This window comes from Coptis chinensis, chromosome 2 (assembly GCF_015680905.1).
Source record: "Coptis chinensis isolate HL-2020 chromosome 2, ASM1568090v1, whole genome shotgun sequence".
NCBI lineage: Eukaryota > Viridiplantae > Streptophyta > Magnoliopsida > Ranunculales > Ranunculaceae > Coptis > Coptis chinensis.
The window spans coordinates 21,576,557-21,589,631 of NC_141457.1; the positions used below are offsets into that span (position 1 = coordinate 21,576,557).

General features: G+C 32.7%; 1 long non-coding RNA gene across 2 annotated transcripts; it reads left to right on the top strand.

The window, feature by feature from the left end:
• The first annotated feature begins 1,035 nt into the window (after nucleotides 1-1,035).
• LOC147515340 (uncharacterized) lies at nucleotides 1,036-6,828 on the top strand. 2 transcript variants are annotated; one of them, XR_015210267.1, is made up of 4 exons: nucleotides 1,036-1,268; nucleotides 3,199-3,271; nucleotides 5,792-5,918; nucleotides 6,246-6,828. It is a non-coding gene; the product is annotated as an uncharacterized LOC147515340 (long non-coding RNA). The 2 variants fall into 2 exon arrangements; XR_015210266.1 differs by lacking the exons at nucleotides 1,036-1,268; nucleotides 3,199-3,271 and adding an exon at nucleotides 5,015-5,698.
• Nucleotides 6,829-13,075: the final 6,247 nt, after the last annotated feature.

Genomic DNA, 13,075 nt, shown 5'->3' on the forward strand with positions numbered 1-13,075 from the left:
ATTAGTGAGCTTAAGAAAACACTTGCATACTGGAGTTGCAAAAGGAAAATTATACATTCAATATGTACATGGAATCTGATCAAATGTACATTCAAGTACAACTGCACTCAAAATCAAAACGCTCCAAAGTTCTAGTCAACCTCGTATCATATTTGGTACTATCTCATCAAAAATAAAAACTAATTTGATTATGGTTAATTATGCATCTTTGACTCTAATTAGTTATTAGTTGCATAAATATTTCCCATGACAAAGGTCAAAGGTGCACTTGACTTCAAGTTCATTCAAATTCACAATATAGCTCGTACAATCAAATTTGTACAACACCCAGTGCCGTATTACGACACACCCACATCCAGAAAATTGCATCGAACCAAAATTGGGTCTAAACCTGCTAGAATCAGTTTCTAATGTCGTGGTTTTTTATACAGTAGTCCTCCATGACTCCTAAACATTCCAAATGTGCCGCCTCCTATGCATCCACCTGTAAATCTCCAATGGCCATATGGTACTCTAATGATGCAGCCGTTTCCACCACCCATTCCATCTCCATCACTTGCACCTGCTCGGCTGCCTACGTACCCATTTTAGGGATTAAGCCAGTCGTAGTTTTCCTATTGGAGTGTAAGATTCTATGAGAATGGATTAAGCCATTCGGATGAGGAAGGCAGTATGGGTTCCTCACTCATATTCTAATAATGTAACGTTCACCAACCGATTTCCTACCTTGAATTGGTATACTAGATTGTACGTCACTTTACTTTTAATCTTTCGAGGTTTTTCCCGAATTCTCGAGAAAACACACAATATATATTACTCAATCTAGAAAATAAAGTATTTAGCGTGGATGAAATCTATGATAATTGCATGACATCTAATATATAACAACCCTATTTTTTTTAATTAAATAAATAAATATTTATAACATGTATTTTATTTTGTTTTATTAACATTATTTGGACAAAAGCTTAAATGGGCTTTAGTTGGAAAAAAAAAGGGAGATAAATAGTGAAAGAGAAAAATGTGGGTAGAGATAGGGATAAGGAGTTATAACCACCGAACCACTTTCCTGATATGGGGGGTTTTTACGGGAGAGAAAAAAAGAAAAGAAAAGAAAAAAAGGAGGAGAGAAAGAGTTCTATGTTTTTAAAGAAAAGAGGAAAAAAAAATAGAAGAAAAAGGGGTAACAATCATTTGTCTAGTATCAATACAGATTAAGGCACCGACACACTAAGGTCATCTGTGCTGCCGCTAGTTACAATTAAACGGTCAGTACTTAGGATCCAAACTATATCCTGTGAGACCTCATTTATAACCCAATTTTCACTGTGTATAAGTACTGACCTTTTCAGATTCCTTTTAAGATTCTTTTGCTTGCCTTTTTGCGCTCACTTTTAATTGGTCTCTGTGTATCAGTAATATAAGTTGGTGTGGTTAGTATCCATTTACTCTAAAAAAACTGATGGCATCATTATTTTAAACTGGTCAGGCGTGCTGAACCAAAAAGTGATAGAGCCGTTCAATCGATAATCTACGTGTCCTGTATGTTCACCTTGTGCTACACAATCCACCTCCAAAGTTTAAAGGCCACATGGACGTCTATGGTCTAGATCGACCTTGGCACTTTGCCATTTAAGTAATTGAGTCAATTTTTGGTCTGTATGATATTCTTATTTGGTCCATCCATAGAATACTTATAGTATGCGTTAAGTTATTCATGAATTTTACAGAGTTTAATGTGCTGGGATGCCACACTAGGATACTCCATAATTATCATAATATAGACCTACTGATTGATGATAGACCTCTTAATCAGTATCGTGGAGTGTGAAGAACAGTTTTATTTTTATTTTTAAAATTATGCGTCAAAAATTCTATTCGTCATAAAGCAGTTTTTTGATAGGGTTTGATCACAAATTGCATAAAGCTAGGGGGAGAGTTAGAGTTTTTGTAAAACATGAAAAGTTGAGTTTTATGAGTCTTCTTTCTAACTCAATTGGCCTCGTCCTATTCTGAGTCCTGTGGAGACAGCTATGATATCTGGAAGTTTAGTTGACAGAAAACAGTGCGGCAGAATTCAGTTTCTGTGCAGTGTTCGAGTCCAGTTTTCATATAGTTAGAGTGAGAGTTAGTATTTTTGTAAAACATGAAAGAGTAAGTTCTGAGAGTCTTCTTTTCAACTCAAAAAGTCTTGTAGCGTTTGGACACTTGTAGAAAGATTTGTGGTCTTCGTAAAATAACGCGTCAGAATTCTAGTTTGCTGAAAATTAAGACTTTTACCGTTTTCGACCTAACTTTTATTCTAGATGGGCTAAGGTTGAAACTTCGAGTTACACATGAAAAAGTAAGTCTACATACCCTAGTTTCTAAATAATTAAGTTACATGTCTTTTGGATGAATGTAGGAAAAACTATAGCATTGACAAGTTGGCTAGAAAACCTACCGTGTTATCCTTATGTGCATGAACCTGTTTTGGGAAATATGTATAGTAATGAACTAAGAGTCTCTTAAATTTTTGGGTGTTTTTATATAGTATTTGTAGAATGCTTTTAGACTGTGGTTTTATTTGGAATCGACATGGTTCATAAAATCGTTTTTGGATTATCGAAAGTAGAGAAATATCAATTTTGAGCTTTTTGGACTTAAAGGTTTATAGTATATCTCTGGGGATGATACTTTATGTATATGATTGTAGGAGTATTTGAAACTTATCGTATGTGATTCTATATAGTATAAGTTGTTGTTTTCTTTAAAAGCACATACAAGGATATTGATAAATTGGTTAAGAGCTACGTAAGGCTTAATTCTAATCTTGAGAGATTGGATACGTAGGCAGCCTTATGTAAAGGTGAAACCACCATATTATATATATTATATATTAGTTTTAGTGATAACTATATGTGTACATTAATGCTAGTATTAAATTGGGTACGTAATGTGGTAGAAATTGTCTAAGATATTCATTGAATGTGCCATGAATGACTTGTTGGTGTTATGACATGTATTCTTTGAATGTGGTGGGAATGACCCAAGGTATTCATTGAATGTGCCATGATGAGTAACCTGTTAATGTAATGATAAGTGATATTTCTAAATATGAGGGACAAACCATTTTTATCAATTAGACTTCAATGTCTTAAGGAAATTTGACTGGTTGAGATAAATCCTATTATTGTGATGTGTAACTCTGTTTTGCAGGAGGGTAGGATTTGTTAATCTTGTATGCAGGGGACGTAAATATCCTACCCTAAAACGACACGCTGGCTTAAAGGTAAGATATATCAAACTCCTATTTAATTAAGTTATTATATGTGTATTTAATAAGTGAAATGTAAGTGGTATTTATATTTTGAGTTAATTTGGAAAAAATAGGAATGATGAGTACTGTTATATGAGTTTTTTGGAAATGTATATTAGGATTGAAAACTTACTTGGGAAGAAACTACATGCAGTTTTGAGAAAATAGAACTAATTTGTCTTCCAAGTTGAAATGATTGTAATATTTTTATTGTGAATGAAGAGTTGCTCCTTTTGTTTTCATTTGATTTCAGTTTTTTTCTATATCGTGTTTAGTAATGAGTTATTAGGGTTTCGTTTCATCCTGGGTTTTCAGAAGATGGAATAGGGTGAGGATAATTCCCTATTTTAATTTTCTGAAAATTTGGGGTGTGACATAATACATAATCATTTCTATTCTAACTAAAATTAGTTATGTGAAGAAATCAAATAAAAGTTACGCTATGGCTTGTTTATAGACTACGGTGGCTGGTAGGTGGTCTGGTGCGGCCTACCATGTGACCTGTACGTAGTGGCCTGGTGAGTAACCTGTTGTGGCATGGCTTGTGACTTGGAAATTTGAGAAGCCGCCTTACAATGACTCTCAACTAGCCGAACTTCAACCATTAAGCTCCAAATAAATTTACTCAAAATTATCGAAATCAAGATACACCGAATTAACAAAGTATTCATTCCTCAATTTCTAGTCCAGCAATTAATATTGAACCCATGTGTCTTCCTTAGTTTGATTTGTTTCTTTGCTTTGTTTTTAAAAGTTACTCGATGAATCAAGCTAGGTGATGAAGAGATATATCCTCCTTCCTTTCTTTTTTGTAGGGTTCCTCCGGCAAACATTCGATCTACATTCCTTAGTAGCAAGAGGTATTGATTGACGACAGTAGTTCTCCTTGAAAGCTTAGGTAGCCGGTAAATCAAAGCTTCGTCAGTTCTTCAGGCGTCCCCCCATTTTCTCCATTTCCCGTCGAGAAGATAAGAATCAAAAGTAGAGAACCAATAACTCCTCTTTTTATGCAAGCAGGGTGTGTTTCCCGCTTATAATCCTTATCCCACAATAAGACATGCGTGGCTATTAGTTAGCAGTTAGCACAATAAAACAGGCCCATTAAATACAATACAACATGCCAAATTAATATAAAAGTAGTCCAATCAAATTAAATATGATAAAGCCCACATCAAATAATCACCCTTCATAGCCTATAGCCCATATGAAAATAAGCTAAGGTATTTGTTCCACTAACCAAATTTAATTATGAGGCTACTATTAGATAAAGGGTCCTGTTAAATACACGCTCCGGTTCCTAAGAGGGCACTCTCCAACCCGAGAACCAGTTTAGGTTAAGAGAAAACCGTCCGGTCCAGAAAAAAATTATAGGGACACGCTCCAGTTAACTGGGTGACCGCGTATGTTGGTTTTTTTGTGTTATTTCATCGGTTTCCAACAACTTTTTCATTAGCTCTTTCCTCTTCCCTCTATCTGCAGCATCTTCATCACTCCAATACTCTGATTTCCTCTTTTTTCTGAACTTGTTGGATATTTCTCCAATACTCCACTAATGGTAAGTCTTTCAAAATCCCAAGTCGATCTATTTCTTCTATATTTGTTTGTTTTTTTTTAGTTGTAAAACAAAGGCAACATAATCGACTTGTAGTGTGGAATTGAAAATAGAAGGTGCTTGGTTGGTGTACTATTTTTTTTTTTATTACTTTTTAATTTCTCTCCCCTTTGTTTTTGACTTGTTAATTGGAAAAAGCTATTCTTAGGAGGACAAAATTTGGAGTCTTAGAGCACTGGAAAAAATTAACCGGAACTAGTGTCTACTTAATTAAGGTGTACTGGTGCTTTACCTTTTTGTTGTCTACTTGGATCCATCACCTGCTGTTCTACCATAGAAATTCAAACATTCAACGTAATAGCTTAGCCTAGAGAATGGTACATTGGACCCGTGGTTCAATACCTTTTCTTCCTCAACGTCAATAATCATTGGTTATGCTTAATACAAAGAAAGGAAAGTTGAGCAAATCATGGCTGGTTTGGTTAAATCATGGCTAAATCATGGTTAAATCATGGTTGATTTGGTTTTTTGACATAGACGAGGTGTATTTTGGAGAAAGGGTGTTGCGTCAGTTTGGAATTCAACAATGTATACCGTTACTACCGTCTCCATCTCTGTCATCTTCAAAAAACAAAATTGGAAAAATTAATACAGGAATTGTGAACCAATATTGGGAGTGTCGGGATCATTATATTATACCAGTGCAGAATTTCTCAAACTCCATGTGGGATTGTGTGGATACGTACTTGGAGTGGTATAACGCGATCATTCATCCTTACCTTGTGAATTTTAACCCTCGTGATCCCGCTCCTTATATTACCCTATATAGATCACCTCCTTGTGATTGGGTAAGTTCAAATGTAGTTGAACTAATTTTGATTTTATTTTTTGTTTGAGATTATTTTAAGGTTAGAAGTGACTTTGATTTATGTTTTTTGCAGAATGCTATTGTCAATGAAATTGGTCGTCTATTAGAAGTCGGTATTCTGGAGGAGGTGAAATTCCTTCGGAGAAGTGGGAGTACTTTCAGAGGGCTTTAACACTGACGCAATCAAAATATTGATAATGGTACGTACTTAAACTTGAACTTACCCAATTTTGAGAATCGAAGTGGCAAGTTGATTTTACATTTAGCCTGTTCATAAAAACTTTTTAGTGTAGTGATATTGTTGGAGTTAAAACTTTTTATCACTTTGGAATTTTGAAAATTGCAACTTTTGAAAAATACTAGTGTTTGCTTGTTGAGCTGTACAATATGATCTGCACAAAGTATAACTGAAACATGCCTCCGGAAGTATAACTGAAACATATAGTAGCTCCCACTCCCACCTATATCTAGTCCCTCACAACCTTGGAAATATTTATGAATTGCAATATCTTGATGTTTCTTCACAGTTCTCAGCTTTAAGAGATGATACTCTTCGGTGGTTAAGTAGTCTTGCTTCATTGAGGTACCTTGGGATGAATCAAGTGGATATGTCGATGTTAAGTGTGAATTCTCTACGAGTGCTGAATAGGCCTTCTTTCTTGACCGAGTTGCATTTTTCGGGTTGTAGTCTTTATGATATGATTATGTCAAGGTTCACTTTTAAATTGACATTTGTAATAACTTTCTTACTTGACAATTATTGTTATTGATGAGGAGAATGAGGACGTAGCAAATGATAGAGACAAAGACGAAGAAGAAGAAGAAAATAGAGATGATGTTGAAGAAGTTTTGTACAAATGATGATGAAGACGACTGAAGGACTTAAAATTAATTGTAGTTGCGCATTTCTAGTTTCTGCAGTTCTAGATTCGATGGATTTCTATTATTATTGGGAGGATATTTTGTTGTTTATAGTTTCTACATAAGTTATGGATATTTTGTAAACATGGAGTAAAAGTGTTCGGGTTCAAGTTTTTTGGCTGATGTAAACAATTCATATTTTTGCTATTCAGTGCAACAGTGCTCCAAGATGTTTTTACTTTCATTTTATACGTATTAGTGCCTGCAAGTTTTCTACTTTTTCCATAGCTTCCTATAGGTGCTTGTTCTGTTGAAAATGATGTAATAGCTTTTTCTTGGAATTTTGGTTCTGCATTGGATGTGTAGCAGTAAAAGCAATATCATTTTTATTTTGGGAAATTGTTAATGGGGAAGTTCATAAGCAAATCTTTGATATCTTGTTCTTTTGATTGTCATGAATCCACAATGTGCTACTTTTCATACTCTCTGTCATTCTTTACTTTTATGTGTTTGAACTATGAACCTCCCTGGTAATGTTAGTACTCCCTTGGTAGTAACTGGAAGGGCTACCAAGATTTTGCTTGTCAGAAACAGTTCTTTGTCAGTAACTGGAAGGGCTAATAACGTAATTTTGGTGTTCAATTGCTGAAAATTGTAATAGTAAAGCGGCCAATTACTGAAATTAAAACTCAATTTCGGTATCCAATTGCTAATTTGATAAATGATATCTAGTTGCTGAAAATTGCTCAAAATTTTGGTGTTCAGTTGCTGAAAATTGTATTTGTAAAACGATAACCAGTTACTAAAACTCAATTTTGGTATCCCTAATTTGAGAAAATTGTTCAAAATTTTGGTGTTCAGTTGCTGAAAATTGTAATAGTAAAGTGGTAACCAGTTACCGAAATTAAAACTCAATTTCAGTATCCAGTTGCTAATTTGATAAATGGTATCTAGTTACTAAAAATTGCTCAAAATTTTGGTGTTCAATTGCTGAAAATCGTATTTGTAAAGCGGTAACCAATTACCAAAATTAAAACTCAATGGTTTAACTCAATTAATGGTCTTGGTGTGATGAGGGTTTTACCTGTTTTTTGCATAAAGTTTGGATCATATATTGATGTTTTGGAGTAAGCTATGTCCCATGGTTTATGCTTATTTGGTCTTACATGAGTTTGTAAGTTACTATACCTCTTGATCTTGTGATGTTAATCCCTATAGTATGGCTATGGTTGAAAATGTAGATTTCAGCATTTCCATAATTTAACGTCAGTTTTCTTCCTTATAACTCTAATACTTATTTTATGCACTTTTGCCATAAAATATAAGCATTAAGTGGTGTGCATTATAAAGTGGTATCTAGTTGCTGACAATTGCTCAAAATGTTGGTGTTTAGTTGCCGAAAAATGTTGGTATCTAGTTGTTGAAAATTGTAATAGTAAAGCGGTAACCAGTTATAGAAATTAAAACTCAATTTCGGTATCCAGTTGCTAATTTGATAAATGGTATCTAGTTGCTGAAAATTGCTCAAAATTTTGGTGTTCAGTTGCTGAAAATTGTATTTGTAAAGCGGGAATCAGTTACTATAACTCAATTTTGGTATCCCTAATTTGAGAAAATTGCTCAAAAGTTTGGTGTTCAGTTGTTGAAAATTGTAATAGTAAAGCGGTAGCCAGTTATCGAAATTAAAACTCAATTTCGGTATCCAGTTGCTAATTTGATAAATAGTATCTAGTTGCTGAAAATTGCTCAAAATTTTGGTGTTCAGTTGTTGAAAATTGTAGTTAGAAAGCGATAACCAGTTACTAAAACCCAATTTTTGTATCCTAATTTGATAAATGGTATCTAGTTGCTGAAAATGGCTCAAAATTTTGGTGTTCAGTTGTTGAAAATTGTATTTGTAAAGCAGTAACCAGTTACCAAAATTAAAACTTAATTTCAGTATCTAGTTACGAATTTGATAAATGGTATTTAGTTGTTGAAAATTGCTCAAACTTTTGGTGTTCAGTTGCTGAAAATTCTATTTGTAAAATAGTAACTAGTTACCGAAATTAATATAAGATTGAGAAGATTACAACATTCTATGATTCCTCTTTTTTCCCCTTCCCTTTCACAATAGCTTTTGTCCCAAACCCATGACATATGTTATCAACTTCCACTTCCAATTCCAATGTAAACTTTCAATGTGCTTAAATTAGACTTAAATTCAACAAAAAGAAAAATAGTTACACATATACCCAACTTAAAGAAAACAATTGAAGTAGAGAAGATAAGTCAAACAAATTACCTTGCAAGTGTGTGGATTGGGTGAGTTTTTATGCTCACTATCTCCCATAGTTTTGAGTTTTTGTAAGTTTCTATATTAGGAATGGAGAAAAGTGTTTAAAGAGAAGTAAATTTGAGGGTGGGGAAAAAAAGAGAATAGAAAAATGGTTAAAATTTGGGTTTGAATTTCAGTTTGAATTTGAGTGGGAAGCCAAAAAGTTGAAAATGAGTTTTGAGTTTGATTTTGAGAGGAAAATTCAAATCAACCTAAAAAGAGAATAAATTGATTTTGAAATTTCATAAAAACAATTGGACAAAATATTAAAATAGTATTGAATTATTGAATTATTGAATAATTGGTCGAAATATCAAAATTGTTTTGGAATATTGAAATAATTGGTCGAAATGAAAATTCAATTTCAGATGTCGAGATATCAAAATAATTGAAATATTGAAATATCGAGATGTCTAACCCTAAACCCTAAACTCTAAATTGGGAATATCGAGGAATCTCATATTTTGATACCATTACAAATTAAAAATAATAATAATAAAATAAGTGTTAGATTAGATAATGAATACTAACTTTCAAATGTAACAAATGTTAGATACTAGATTCAAAATATAGTTAGAACTGTATTTTTTTTTTTTTTTTTTTTTTTTTTCAAAATATAGTTCTATTATTGTTAGAACTGTATTGGCTAAACCATAAACATATGTACAGTTGCTACATATCAATTCTGAAATAATAAATAATAACCAGAATGTTTTATTATGGAATGGAAAATGGGTTTAAATTATATCATTTAATAAAACTTTAATTTGTTGGTAAAAATTTAGATGTTAAATCGATTCAAATAAAGTCTAGTTAGAACTAGGGGTGACAGTTTTGTACACGACCCGCTAACCCGACACGAAATTAGCGGATTTGGGTTAGAAAAAAAGGCTTTTGGGTCATTTAAGGGTTGACCCGCCGAATCTGCCAAATAAATGGGTTGGATTATGGTCACATATGTTAACCCGAGTAACTCGTTGGTAGACCTGATTAGTTCTCGGGTCTAATGGGTCGGGTCATCAACCCGTGATATGTGTAACCTGTTTTAAGATAAGTGAATTATTTTTTAAAATCTCACTATCCCAACAACTTAAAATAAACAACTAAAAGGAGAAGGATTAGCTGTCATATTGATTCATTCGATAAATACATGTTTCGTTATTCAATTTTCATTGATATGTAATTGAATTATGAATGGTTTTGAGAATTATATATATATATATATATATATATATATATATATATATATATATATATATATATATATATATATATATATATATATATTATTTTTGATAAATAAAATCGTAAAATACTAAATATTTTGCATATAGATTGTCTGTGAATTCGATCCGAAACTGATTTGAAATTGACCCGTTGGCTTAGCGGGTCACCTGTTGGGTAATCCGTTATATAGGCGGGTTGGGTTTGGGTTTGACAAACTCAACACGATTAATAATTGGGTCGGATTTGGGTTTGCTCTCTTAACACGTGACCCAGATATGATACAACACGAACCCGACCCAACACGTACGACCCATTGCCACCCCTAGTTAGAATTGTACTGTTTCAAACCTTAAATCCTACAAGTAAAGTTGCTACTAATTTTGAAATAAAAAAATTACAACCCAAACGTTTTATTATAGATTGGATAACGGGTTAATTTAAATAATTATATTGTCTAATTCAATTTTAATATGTAGGTAAAAATTTAGATATTAGATTTTAAGTGTAGTTAGAACTGTACTAATTCAAACCCTTTCCGAAATAAAAAATTATAACCTAAATGTTTTATTATAGATTGGAGAATGGGTTTAAATTATATTATATAATTCAATTTTAATTTGCTAGTAAAAATTTAGATGTTAGATTCAAAGTCTAGTTAGAACTATATTTATTCAAACCCTAGAGACATGTACAATTGCTACCAATTCGAAAATAAAAAATTATAACCTAAATGTTTTCTACTTGTTGGAACTAAGTTATCACCTAAAACAACTACAAATAAGTTAAAATATGCTAATTATTAATAAAATTATTATCAAATAGATGATGAAATATTTAAATATTGGAATTTGACAACACAACAACAAGATACCGAATGGTTTACGAATTTTCGGTGTCTATTTGTTGTATCTTTACTTGGTAAATGGTAACCCGACACTGTAATTTATGGTTATGTTTCAGCAACCCGTTACCGTGGTTTATGGTATTTTACGACAATGTGTTACCTTTCATCAAAATAGCACATACATCAAGATTACACAAAATTTATTTTGAAATCTAAGATTCAAATTATCGTAATTCATTTAGTTTCAATTCCATTAGGCAATTTCAATTACATTAATCTCCAATTTATTTATTTTTCATGTTCAATTGATTCTTCTAACATCATATAATCTTCAATTTATTCGACATTGAGATGTGGGTATTTGTATTGCGATAAATCGTTCATTTGAGAGTTGGATAATGATACACACTCCATTTGAGAGTTAAAATATGGAGATATTGAGAGTTGAGAAGTAGAGAAAAATTGAGTTGAGTTGAGTCAAGGAAAATTAAATTGGATGTAGATAATTGGGGAAGGAGAGTGTATTTTGATAGTGTATAGAGTTGTATAGTGCAAACTAGAAAACATGGGTTTTAAGTTGGGACATAAATGTAATAACAAATTCCGGGTCGGAGAGTACCCTCTTAGAAATGGAGAGTGTATTTAAGATTACCCTAGATAAATTGTCATAAAACTGTTACAATCTAGCAAATAAATCACAAACCCATATTAATAGTAACTACGCATCAATTGTGTACACATTATATTGGATTTATTCGTATTAAATACAACTACACAAGCTCCCGTCAAAATCTTGTAATAACAAGACAAGTCCATTACTTTTACACACCAAAACAAATAATGTCAATAAGTAATTTCCTATAGTAGCACTAAACCAACACGTAAAATGACTGGATTACCCTTTGGTAAAATTCTAGGTCATTACATTCAACCCTGATAGAAATTTCGCCCTATACAAGCACAATAAAATATATATATATATATAATGCTAACATTAGCATTCACAAATTTAGAGTATAAACAAAAGATTCACCTAACAAAACTTCATACTCTACTTTACAACTAAAAATCTCAAGTAAGCATCAAATTTCACACTTGCACACACCCAATTAAGACAAGTTGCAATGTAACGCGTACTTAAAGTGAATGCTCCACACAATTAAACCAATACACACATTCCTACATCACAATAATACTAAAAGTGTAAATCATTAAAAAGACCGCAAACAGAATATTCATGAGTTACACACAAACCAAAACAAACAAACACTCATTGAACATATCAAACAACCACGTATTCCAATTACAATACACTAATCACTTGGCTTAAAATTAGAAGAAACATACACCAAGTCAACACATAGTTCCAGTTCCACAAACTGTAGTGAGACTAATTCACACATTCAAAGTAAACATGCATAGCCACTTAAACACAACAACAAGTGGTGATATTAAAACTTGTATTATACCATGTCCGGTAACATAGTCATATATCACTTCAAAATTAGCAAGAAGGCAAATGAGTAGATTTAATTGATAAATAAATGTTAAAGTTACTAACCTCACTGTTCGCTTCCAATATATAAAACTTAGTAAGAACTCCATTTCATAGTGATATAACTTATTTCATAGCAACCATGGGGACCAAAAAATGGGGACCAAAATGGGCGAACGTATGTGAGATAACTTAAGTCTCGCTTATGATCCAGTGCTCAAATATTTTGCCGCTTATAGTAAAAACAAAGTCAGGAGGAAAACATCTTATCGTCTCAACCTTCTCTTCCCTTCCTTTTCAGGTAAAATCCTTTGCTGCCTCACAGTGTAAGTTCTGAAAAGGTAAAGGAATTCTTCTCTTCCGGTCAAATCCTCCACTGAGAACAGTGTTGAGTTCGGAATAGAAGTTCTTATATATTTCTCCATTCTCCTTGTGCTGTTTCTTCTTGGGTAAAATCCTCTACTGCCAACAGTTTGAGTTCCAACAAGAAACATCAAAGAATGGACCTTTATGAATTTGAGTGTCCCTCCAAGGGTAACACGATAGGCCAAGATACTCCACACTCTATTCAGGAGACGACCAGGGAAATGGAACCAAATGCTACAAACATAAT